Source organism: Condylura cristata, unplaced genomic scaffold (assembly GCF_000260355.1).
Source record: "Condylura cristata isolate star-nosed mole 26May11 unplaced genomic scaffold, ConCri1.0 scaffold00006, whole genome shotgun sequence".
NCBI classification, from domain to species: Eukaryota; Metazoa; Chordata; class Mammalia; order Eulipotyphla; family Talpidae; genus Condylura; species Condylura cristata.
Window position 1 is genome coordinate 41,896,099 of NW_004567107.1, and position 12,609 is coordinate 41,908,707.

At 39.2% G+C, this 12,609-nt stretch overlaps 1 protein-coding gene across 2 annotated transcripts in view; it reads right to left on the minus strand.

The window, feature by feature from the left end:
* The window catches only part of RFX3 (regulatory factor X, 3 (influences HLA class II expression)), a 262,431-nt gene extending 260,834 nt beyond the window's left edge, over window positions 1-1,597 (minus strand). For both annotated transcript variants that reach the window (XM_004677634.2, XM_004677633.2), the window contains exon 1: window positions 1,342-1,597. The gene's annotated coding sequence lies outside the window, so the exon portion shown is untranslated. The remainder of the gene's footprint in view (window positions 1-1,341) is intronic.
* Window positions 1,598-12,609: the final 11,012 nt, after the last annotated feature.

Here is a 12,609-nt window from a genome sequence, read left to right on the forward strand (position 1 = left end):
TAAAGGCTATGTTAAATACACACGACGAAAACTTAATAACCACAGAAAAAGTGAAATATACACACGTTTTAAGTTGAGAAGCTTCATACATTCTTTATGAACAACTTGACTTCAATTTCAACTCTCAAAGGAAAACGAAGAGAGATGAAAAAAAAAAAAAAACTCTAGCAACATTGTAAACTGAGTTCTCACAAATCTTCTTTAAGTCCTTTCTCTGTTTATCACAAAGTCTCATAACCACAACAAAAACTGCCCACACTCCACTGTGGAATAGGAGCTTCATCAAAGTGAAATGGAACCTCAATTCTACCCCTCCAGCTCCACAAGAAGGATAAAGCACTGTCAATAACTACTAACCCAAGTATCACAGACGCCCTGCATCGCATCAGTTGAAATCTCACATACACACATACACACACACACACATACACACAGTGAGAGAGAGACTAGAAAGAGAGAGGGAGGGAAAGAGAGAGAGAGAGGAACTGACTTAAAAAAAATCCCTTTCCCACTGCAGAAGAGTCCAGAGAAGAGGCCCGGGTTTCAATATGTGTGCAAGAGGTTGGGGGGGGGGAAGGGGGGGAGGGAAGAGTGCTGAATGGATATTAAGATTGTTTGCAGCACAAAGAAAACACAGTTTTTTAAAGAAAAAGAAAACCGTGCAGCTGATGATGGTAACAGAAGAGCAGCCCATTTAGCACAAGGCAGAGAGGGGCAAAAATGAAGGGAACAGTCGGTGGGAAAAGTTCACCATTGAAGGAGAATAAAAATAACAAAACACATAACAAGGCCCACAAGTGAACAACAACAAAAACAAAACACCACCTTTTGGATAGCCCCCTGCACCTTGTTGTCTATTTCGGGTTTGAAAGCAGCAGGAAACAAGCAGCTTTGGAAAAGAAGAAAATTAAGTAAAGAAAGGAAAAAACCCTTATCTCTTCACCTGACCCTCCTCCTCAGACCAGAGCTAAGGGAGAGCTCCACCATCCGCCTAGGAAAACTGTGGCTCCCTCTCCCGCTCGACTTGCAGCCCCCCGAGCTCCCGCTCCATCCCTGAAGCGCTGCCGCCAAGGGCCAGGGCCGGCTGGCGGGCGGGTGGCGGGCGGCGGGCAGCGCGGAGCCCACACCCCCGACCCAGCCACGGCGCGCACGGTCCATTGTAAACAAGCCCGGGGGACAGAGCCCCTCGGCAACGGCGCCACTGCAGCAGCCCCCGGTGTCAGGAGTGAGACCCCCACACAGCCACACTGGGCTCGCACACACGAACACACACGCACGGACACACGCGTTCACACGCATCCACACGCTCCCACACACATGTAGAGACCGAAGAATATTCACCTTGGCTGTGGATTATTGTGGTGTTGTTGGTGGGTGATGGAGATGGTGGTGGTGGGGAGGAGGAGGAGGAAGAGGAGGAGGAGGAGGAGGAGAGGAGTAGTTGTTGTTGATGGGTAACAGTCGCCAGGACTACGGTGACTATGGCGCTTGATTCACAAGGCAACGGTTGCTATAACTCACAAAAGAGAGAGAGAGGGAGAGAGAGAGGGAGCAAGAGGGAGAGGGAGACACTCGCACGGGGAGGGGTGGGGGAGGGAAGAGGGGAGGAGGCGGGCCCAGCAAGCCGCCGGAAGGGGCGGTCTAACACCTTGAGTGACAGCCCCGAAGCAGGGCGGCCCGAGGCCAGGCTGAGAGTCCGGATCGCAACTCTTAGGTTTCGGGGGTCTGAGGTCACCTGAGCGTCCACCCGAAGGGACGCTGCTGCTGCACTCGCTTAGCGATTCTATAGGGACAGTAGAGGGGCGTGGCAGGATGGGTACTTTCTGGGAAGAAACGAAAGCTGCCAATCTCAGCAGCCAGCTTTGTGCATAGGAACCTAGGCCCGCAGCGAGAGTAAGAGAGTAATGGGTAACCCCAGGGAGTGAGGAGTTGAGGGCAATTCCAGGTACTTTGTGGCGACACTAGCAGCAGTGAGGAGAGAATACGCGTTATAAAGCGACCTTACGCCAGCCCAACCCTAACGTCACTTCCGGGGCGGAACAGAGGAATGGTCCCGGATGTGTTGCTTTTTTTTTTCCCCTTTTCCCTCTTTTTTTTTTTTTTTTTTTTTTTCCCCTCCCTCTTGATTTCTGAGACGCCGGTGATGTTCCCAGCTGCAACCGCCTGCGAGCTTTTTGCGCTCCCGGATTCTTCAGGGCTTCCGGGCTTGCGCCGGGCTGGAAGTCCGAGCCGCTTTCACCCTGCTGCTTTTCGCGCTCAGGCCCTCTCCCACCTCCTGAGGCTACGACTCCCGGGAGCGCGGGCGGCTGGGCGTGAGCGAGAAGCCTCCGCCGCCATCTTAGAGATGGGGAATCCGGACGCGAGTGGGCAGCACGCCGGCCTCCCGCGGTCCAGCGGCGGCTTTGCGCGCAGAGGTGAAGCTCCGCGTTGGTCTGGTCCTCGCTCCAGAGCGATGAGGCGAAGTCATCACCCCCTGCCTACTGGGTGGAGAGTCACTGCCAGTGAAGAGCGAGAGATGCTCTCCCGGGAGGATGCGAAAACGCCAGGCGGTCCCCCTCTGTGAAAGGCGTTGAGGGGTGGGGTAACTCACTTTGCGAGAGATAGTGCCTCGTCAGTTTCTGCTTCCCGGTTGTCTTCAGCCTTTTCGTGCTGGTCCCTCGTTAAAGTTGACCGAGCCAGTGTTTGAACTCAGCCCCTATCCCGTAAGGGACCTTGCCCCTTGCTGGGCTTACTCGACCACCTGCTGTCGCTGGGGGTCGTGCAGTTGGCGGCTGTGTTGAGATAGGCGAATGGCTTCCTTCTACTCGAGCCCCCCCACTGGAATCGCGCATCCACTATGCCTCACAGCTCAAACACTGCAGCCGGGAGTCCTGCAGCACATGCCTCGTGCCGTCCAAACCGACATGGCTAAGCTGCTTATCCAAGACAATAACATTAAAAGTAGAGCCTTAGGGAATCAGCTCTCTGGTGGTTTAATTTTGCACCTGCAAAATTAGGGATTTGGGGAGACGTACTAAAATTATAGTAGCACCCTGTTTCCGCGCTCCTAACACTATTCCAGACACTGCATGTTGTCTTTACATTATCTCATTTAATCCTCACATCACTATAGGTACAAAGTATTCTCATCGTAGGGAAAACAGGCACACGATCTTAAAAGACTAGTTCAATTTAACGGCTCTCTGTCACTAGCAAGGGTATTTAGGGAACCAACTCAATAGATAAAAGAAAGTAATGTTGCCTTGGGTCGTCTTGTTAGTTATTGAGGTTATTATCATGTGTTGCAATGTAACAGTGCACGACAGTGCTGAAGCTAGAAGATTTCATGACTGAGGTGATCGTAAGCCCATCTACATGGGAAAAAATGACAATGTGACCAACAGCAGTTATACTCTTAAGCTCTAGGATAATTTTGACATACACATGGGAAATAAGATATGCATTCCAGCTGTATGAAAACTGGTAGTCATTGTGAATATTCATTTTATCACATTTACAGATAAAGTCCTATTCCTGTAATGCTGTGTGGAGCTGTTTGCTCACACTGCACAGCTCTGAATAGCTTTGCTTTTTTAGTTCCATTGTCTGTTATAGTTTGCCTGTCTCTTCCCTGTCAGCTGTTGCTTCTTACTGCTGTCAGTGAACATAGTTCCATTATCCTCCCCACTCTTTTAATTTACTGCTTTTAATCTGCAGGCAAGAAAACCACATAATGAAGCTTGTGCAAAACTGTGCCTCAAGAGTATAAATAGGTACTTTGAGGAACTATCCTTTTAGCAAAAGTGCATGACCTTTGTTCCAGGACATTGTAGTTTTAAGCTGCTTAGACTTTTTTTTTTAGACCTGCTTCCCGATTTGAACTTTCCCTGAATTAGGAATAGATAAATTTCCTTTAAAATTTAGGGCTTAAAACAGTTTCCCCTGTTGTAGCATAATTGATGATAATGACTTCTAACCACAATAGGTTAATAACGTAAAAGCAATTTAAGCTACAGCTTCAGCAGCATGCTGGATGACACATATATGTATTGTTTACAGCTATAATTACTTATGAAAGGGTTCAGAAACCCATTGCCTGTAGCCAGTTCTGATAGGTTCTCCTTTTTTGGCCATTTGTAGGCTGCACAATTGTGTCTTCACATATAGTGTGCTAAACTTCAGAAATAAATTGATAAGAAGTCAGGAAAGACACAGCAGTACCTAACATTTATCACCTGCTGGAATGCACTGCATTGTAGAAAAGGCACCTAACCAAAAAAAAAAAAAATTTATATCCTTGACAAATTTAATAAATTGTCTATGCATTATTTGTTGAATCTAAAGTGGGCCAGGTATAATTTCCTGTCTATAAAATGCCCAAATTCAGTATCTGTGCCTTTAAATGTATGTTTTCAACTTGGATTGTTTTTATTTCAGCTTGGGATGATTCACAGGAACACTGATTAACACATTTGTATCCATATGAAAAGAAGCCTTGATTCTTTATGCATGGATTATATACTTTTATAAATTACTTTGTTATAGTCAGGGTAAATATCCTTTTTAATATTATCAGTTAGTTTCTATCATAAACATATACTGCCTATTCAAGAACTAGTAATGTTAATGCTTGTAAAAGAAAAAATACATATGAAAAGATAAAATACTATTATGTGATAGCATTGGAAAATTATATGTATGAAAGATTTGAAAATTAATGTATTGGTCTGTGACAGCTTACTACAGAAATGGTGAATTCTTTTATAAGGCACAAATCACAACTGTTTTAAAATTTTTCACTTGATGTCTAATTTCCTCCATTTGAGAGACCTACAGTCTTAGTCATATTAAAATGAATGGTTTCATCTCAGCATTTACTGAATACTTATGATAAGCAGACTCCTGGGGAATTAGACCACTGGATCACCAACAGCCTTTGGCTAGATCTAAAATTCTATGGCTATGTAATTATCAATAATGACAGAATGTGGTAAAGTTCAACATAGTTCAAAACTGCATACAATTTTCCATTCTCTGGAGTACTCCCAACTGTATTCACCCATACCCAAAGTATATTTTGGTTTTGAAAACATTACAATATATTTTTTTTTCTCGTATATATCTCTAATTGTGTTTTCCGTAATGCAAATCTTTACTCAGTCATCTTGACATATGTCCATCCTTAACATGTAACCTGCAATTAAGTTTTTACTCCAGGGTAAAAAGATGAGAATAGAATCTCAAGTTGTCTTTCCTCAAGATTAACATGTTTAATTTACACATAGTTTTCCATCTTCAAATAATGCAGAATGTCAAATGCAGTATTTTCTATGTAAAAACCAAGTAACTATAAACTTCCCAAATGTTTGTCAGCAGAGAGCTTGAAAACCAACTTGTGATACATTCATACAAGGGAATACTAATGATGATTAAAATAAACTGACCAATGATACACACAAGGTCTTGTATCTCAAAAACATGTTCAGCAAAAGCAGACAGGCACAAAGAATACATACTGCATGGATCCGTTTATGTAAAATTGAACAAGTAAAAACTATATTTAGCATTTACCTATGATTGTGGGGGCAATGAAGTAGAATTTAGTAGAGAGAAAAATGAAAGGGCCATCTAGAGTGATAGAAATTTTCAGTGCTATCTAGCTGGATACCCAGTAGTTACATACAGCTATTAAAGTCCAATTGTAAATTAAAATTTAATTTTGAAAGTTATACTAGCTACATTCTAAGTGTTCCATCATTTTGGTAGTGGCTTCCAAGTTAACAGTGCAAATACTGAAGTTCCGATAGATAACTATTTTAGTATTTATATGTGTTACAGTTGTCAAAACTGTAATACAATGCATTATGTATGCATTTTATGTCAATAACAACCACAAACCTTGAAAATTATTAATAGAAGTATTACTATATCACCTTCTTAATTTAGTTTTCCCTTCAATATTTGTAATTGACACTACAGACAGGGAAGAGTAAAAATTAGTAAAGTTATCCTTGGCAAATTTTCAGAAGTGTTAAGTGAACATGCAGTAGATAATACAGATTTGTTGCTCAAAAAAGTGTGTGTTGTAACTTCATAATCCTGAATACATCTGGAAACCAAGAAATTGTGTTTGAGGGTTTACAGTAAACTACATGACAGTGGAGATTTTTTCCTACTGGAGTTGCAATATCTTAAAACATGGTGGCAATCATACAACCTTCAGCTGAGGTAACATTACAAGAAATTTTGTTCACGAACTCAAGGCTTTCAGAAGTGAAAGGAAAAATTTGTAGATCAGTGGTTGACTTGGATCTGTTTGGGAGTCCTCATATTCATGAGTTTTCAGAGAGAACTCACCAAGTGATTTGATTTAAAATTTAAACAAATTTCCATGTAATACTTTTGTAAAATTAGAAAATTTGGGGGATAAATAAGGTAAATAAAGTTGATTCTTTTACAGCATTTCTGAGTTTCGTTAATGTCATGTAGATTTTTATAAGACAACATGAAATGTTGAGATTAATTTTTATAACCAACAATGTTAATATATACTGAAATGTCTAATTATCAAAAATATTATTTTATTTGATCCACAGTCTTCAACAAATTCTATTCAAGTTAGCTCTCCCCATCATTGCCCCCCTTTATTGTAAAGTTTGGTCTGAAAATTAAACTTCCAAGTTCCTGTAGGGTCATTATTCCTGCTGTAAGTAAACTATAGGTGTCTTCCCACTAGTACATCTTATCACTGACTACCCCTCTACCAACGTTATAATATGTTGTAGAACTTACATTTTTTTTTTTTTTTTAAATAGTTGAGTCAGGCCCTCCCTGGTGGCCAGTGAGTTGAAGCACTGCACTAAGAAGCTAAAGCCACTCCCACATGAGTTCCATTCCCACCTGCCCAGGGAGGTCACCACATGGCGTGGCAGACCTCTCCTGAACCGCCTGCTGCTCCCCTCAGCAGTGTACTTCGTCATTCTGCCTGTTCTGCTCCCCACTCTGTCTCTGGTGAAGCCTCTCACTGCCCCTGAGCCTCTGGCCTGTACCCCAGTTCTGTATGTACAAATAAATCTTTAAAAAAAAAAAAGTTGAGTCAACTGTTAAAATATATGACTAAATTTGTTCACTTTTTTATATTTTTGCCAACTTAATTCAGCCACTAATAGTGAAAAAATAAAGATCACTGATTCAAATAATATGAATTTGTCACTTCTGAGAAGTTTTGGAAAAAGGAAATTTAGGTACATGGAATATTTTCCCCAAATTGTTGTTTTGTTTAATACTTGAGAGACAGGGAACACAAATATTTACATGCAGAGCAGAATGTTTAAAACACCTTTAAACACTGAAATTTTATCTAGTACTTTTTTCCACAAAAGAGTAATAATCATTTTGAGACTTTCATTAGTCTGGCTTAATGTGAAAGTATTAGAATTTGTTTTTAGGGGCTTTCTTCCTATATCATATGAAACATTAAAATATACCCACACACCACATGAAATATACATAACCAAGAACTGAGTTTACAAATGACAAAATGATAACTTTGGTAGACAGCTAATTGTTCATTTTGATTTGCAGCTTTCTTTTCATATTTTGAAGTTAACCTTTTTTCAGATCCCAACCATTTTCAGAGAATCCTGAGAAACAAATTCTGAATATAGTGCTTATGAATAAAAGCCCTATGAAACAGTAGGAAAGCAGAATGTTAAACAATTTGTCTCAGTTTGTTTTTCCTATGAGAGAGAAGAGATATATTGCCAGGAAAATATAGGAATCCATGAAATAACAAAATCTTAGGATACCAGTTTCACAAAGATCAGAAAAACTAATACAAATAAGAAAAATCATTTTCCAAGATGATAGCTTAAGGAACTTGAACTTAGTACTCTAACTTGACATTACAATCTCTGCCTCATTATAAAATTGCACATTATAAAAAAAATAGACAATAGGATTTGCGTTACAGAGATACCTTATTTGTACCTTCAAATGTGTGACACAATAATTACAGACTTGTTAAATGTGGTATCATTTTTCACCCAGAAGATATAACCCTTAAAGAACACTAATTTGTGTTGAAGATTGATGAAAGGCAAGAAATGTCAATGTGAATAATTTAAAAAGATATATAAAAGTGTCTGACAAGGTATTTTTCAGAGTTAAATAAGCCTGTTTTGAAAATGAATAACTTTTTAAGATTAATATGTTCTTGATATCAAATAAAAAGTAAAATTGTATTAAATAACTGTGTCTGGCCCTCCCTGGTGGCGCAGCGGGTTAGGATGCAGCACTGCAAGCCAGCTGCAGCAGCTTCAGTGCTAGTTTGATCACTGCCCAAGGAAATACACATGATGCAATAGATCTCTCTTCTCTTGCCCATTGTCCGTCCCATCAGCGATGAATTCAGTCAGTCTGCCTGTTCTGCTCCCCACTCCGTCTCTCACCGCCCCTGTACCTCTAGTCTGCACCCCAATTGTATATGCATAAATAAATCTTAATATATATATATATATCATTTTCTTTCAAGCCAGCACTGATTCACTGACCCACCCATGTAATAAAAGCATGATGTTTTAAACAAGCCAGAAAACATACCAGCTTCTACAGAGCCAGCTAGAGAGATGGCAGAACTGAATGATGCATAAATAAGTGGGTCTGAAATGGAGCTTTATCTAAGTAGGTATTGTCACTGCTGAGTATAAACAAAGTGTCCAATATAAGAGTGACTCTTACAAGAATATTTTTTGTGAATTTAGTTATATAATCATAATACTACAACTTATTAGCATCGCTTGGCAGCTATCTTTGGAAAATAAATACCCTAAAAGTTTCCTGTAGACTACAAAAGATAGAATGCTTACCTGTCACAAACAAACTAGGTAAGCTAGAAGTTGTAACACTTTTGGAAAGAGTGTCCACAAAACAATCTTAACCTAATATAAACTTTAATGAAGCAATATAAAGGGGACAGAAGGAGCAAATGTAATTGGAAAATATAATCAACCGAGATGGTTACTAAGGTGCTTTTATTTTGGTTTCATAGCTCCATTTGCTTGTTTTCTCACTTGTGAAGAATGAACCAACAAGAAACTAGATAAAGTAGTAGTCCTAGAGACAATGTATAGATAAAATCTGGATAAAACATCTAACTACAAATAGTGAGAGAACATCTTCTAAAAACTAGTATGAAGGAAATTTGACAGTACTTGAAAATACCCGATATTTACTGAGGACCCATCTTTGTTACAGTACTTGTGGGCACACAGAGGTGGGGGGAATGAGAAAAGGGGAAGGGGAAAGAGACAAAAGGGCTGAAATCAATCTCACTTGCTTCTTCAGATTTACTCACTTTCTTCTTTAGCCTCCTTTCTAGAAGGATGGCCTGCATGGAGCATATCATTGTATTCCCATGCTTGCTGGCTGCCAGGTGGTTTCCATCAGTGGGCAGTACTGGCAGGAGGTGGGGTAGGGAGGAGAGTGCCTGAGGTCAGATATTTATTACCCTGTCTCCTCCCTCTGCAATGTTGCTTCAAGATTGTACCCTTGTAATAAAGATTCTGAAGGTCTCCTCCCCTCTCACCCTTCAGTTTAGGAGTGGAAACAGCTCCACTGCTCCCTAGGTTAATGCACTATCATTTTGGTTCCCGGACACTCACATCTTATTCAATAAGCCCACTTTATTTTAAATGTACTTTAAACACTTGAAATGCCCTCCTTCTAGTATAGCAACTATTTCTTACTGGGACTTTGATGGCACCAAATAAGATCTCAGCCTTTGCTAGAGCTGCCACAACAAAGCACCACCAAATGGGTAGCTTAAACAACAGAAATTAATTCTGTCACAACTGTCAGGCTTTCATCTGAAATAGTCATTTTTTTCCCAGTCTTCCATAAGTTCTTTCCTCTGTGGGTTTCCCCTCCCTCCCATAGTGAAAGTAAGTGCATTTTCTTAATCTTATTTATAGACAGGTGCTATTGGATTAGAACCCATCCTAAAGAACTCATTTTAATGAAATTACCTCTTTAAAGAGCCTATCACTTTGATAAAATCATCATGAGGTGTTTTAAGTTAGGATTTCTTTTTTAAGATTTTATTTATTTATGCATGTAAGAACTGGAGTGTAGGTCAGAGGTATGGGAGGTGAGAGGAGCACAGAACAGGCAGATACACTGAAATACACTGAGGAGGGGAGCAGCAGGCAAGATCAGGAGAGGTCTGCCACCATGTGGGTTAGTTCCAGGCCAGAGATTGAATGTAAACTGCAGTAGCTGGTGAGAGCTTGCTAGTGCTGGACTTCAACCCCTTCACCACCAGGGAGGCCAGGATTTCCAGATCTTTTCAGTGGGACCCAATTCAGTCCACAGTAGACTACATGAAAAAGAAAGCACAAAATAATAGAATAAATTAAAAACCAGTATCGCAAGACTATGAGTATAATATGAATATAAGAAAAGGATAGTTTTCTTACACTTACTCTCAGAACACTAGAAAGGGGAAGGACATTTTTAAATAAGCATAGTTTTATAAAAGTGCAAATTTCAGTGGTACATTAAAGTGCAGAGGCACATGGAAAATAAATCACATGAGTCAGTAAAAACAGGTCTGGGGACTGATCTGAGAACCATTTAGGTAACTAAGTGCTATACGTCTACTAAAGGAGAAAAAGCAAATGAAATGAAAAACTTTATAGTACATTTTAATATAAAGTTTCCTAGTTTTGATTACTGATAAAATCTCTAAATTTAACATATAAAAACTTTAACTTTGGAGAGCTCCTTGTGAAGTTCTATAAATCTAAAGTGTATTTGTTTCCTAGTTATCTGGCGGAGATCAGCCCCATTGGGGATGAAGGTGTTTTAGATCTGTGTGCCACAAAGGGACTTCCCCTTGGCCATATTCTGCCAGAGTCCTTCTCAGAACTCCAGCTGGGATAATCTTTGGTGCAATCCAGGGGCAACTTCTGCACTTAATTGTCAGATTTCTCTTGAGAAAGACTCAGCTCTCAGCCAGGAGTCAATCCTTATGGCGACAGTCTCTGTTGCACTTCCTTTAGCAGCAGGAGAGCTTTAAGAGTGTTACTGGGCTTTGTTAAGGCCTCTCTTAGAGAAACAGGAGAAAAAAGGATTTTAAGGGCACCGTGATTTTTTTTTAAATGTTTGGAATGAGAGAAAAAAACAGATCAGTGGAGACTGTTGTATTCCCTTCCCATCTGGCCACATAAAAGGTTTCAGAAGCCATTGGATCTACTCAGAGTATATTAACACACCATAATTCTGTAAAGAAAATAAGGCAATAAATAATCTATCTACTTGTAGTAAGAAGTCTGAAGGTAGAACATAAGAAAAGGAGTTATGATGTCTCTCACACTGTTTGCTTTCAGGGTATAAATAGTACTGATCCTCAAGAACAGCTTTATTAGTATGGAATTTTGCAATGAATCTATCTCTGTACCTACCGTGGTTTTTAATTTCTGCCCCTTCTAAACAATTTTCCTGGCTAACAAAGACATTTGAAAAATAGATTTGTAATCAGCATTATGCCACATTGGGTTAGAGATAAGTGAATTTTCCTTTCCAAAAACAGTTTCATTGAAGCATGATTCCCATAGAGTAAAACTCACACACATTAAGTGTAAAGTTAAATAAATTCTAGAAATATATAGAGTCATTCAGCAAGGTATGAAGTCAGTGTATCCACAATTATCACTGAACATTTCTATGAGCATTAAATTATTTTTGTGATTTTGCAGTTAATTTTTTCATACTCCTCAACTTCACTCCCATGCCTCTCCCTAGGAAGTAATTGATCTGCTGTACCTATTGCTTTTTTCCTTACTAGAATGTCACAAGAATGGAAACATACAATATTTAAAGTTTTTTTTTTTTATTCGACTTCTTTCCCTTTGCAGGATGTTTTGAGATTCACCTAGGTTGTTGGGGATTATCAGTAATTTGTTTATTTTTATGGCTAAGTAGTATTCCATTGTATGGATATACCACCATTTGATTTCACTCTTTTTTGGCATTATAAATAATGGTGCTAACAGCCTTTGTATGTAAGTGTTCTGTGAACAGAACTTCATGTGTATCAAACTACATTTAAATTTGATATTTAAAGTGTTTTATGCTTGTTAAAAGAGTTAAAATAATATTGCTTAATTTTTTAATAGACTCAAACCAAAGATTATACGACACTTAGGAAAGTATTAAAAAAGTGAGTTTTTATTTTTCAGATTTAAATCTCTCTTTACTTTTCTCTGCATATAGAAATGGTAAATAGATTAATGACCTCTTTGACAAAGAGGTTAACAATAGTAAGTTTGTCAAAAACTATAAATTTGGACTAGAAAAGTTAAAAAATAAAATTTTTAAATTGTAACTTGTAAATCACCAAATTCAATCTTTGCTCATTTAAAATGTCAATTTTTTGCATTCATAGTTTGAAATCCTTTTAATCTTATAATTCTTTACAAGTTGATTTGTTAGTTTCATAACTTTCTCCTCAGAAAGTATGAAAAATCTCTTGATTTCTCATTTCCTATTGGGCTATAGTTTATCTCACTCCAAATGTATGTATTTTGTATATTGTAGGTCAGTTGTTAAATGAACTTGGAGGCTATATGA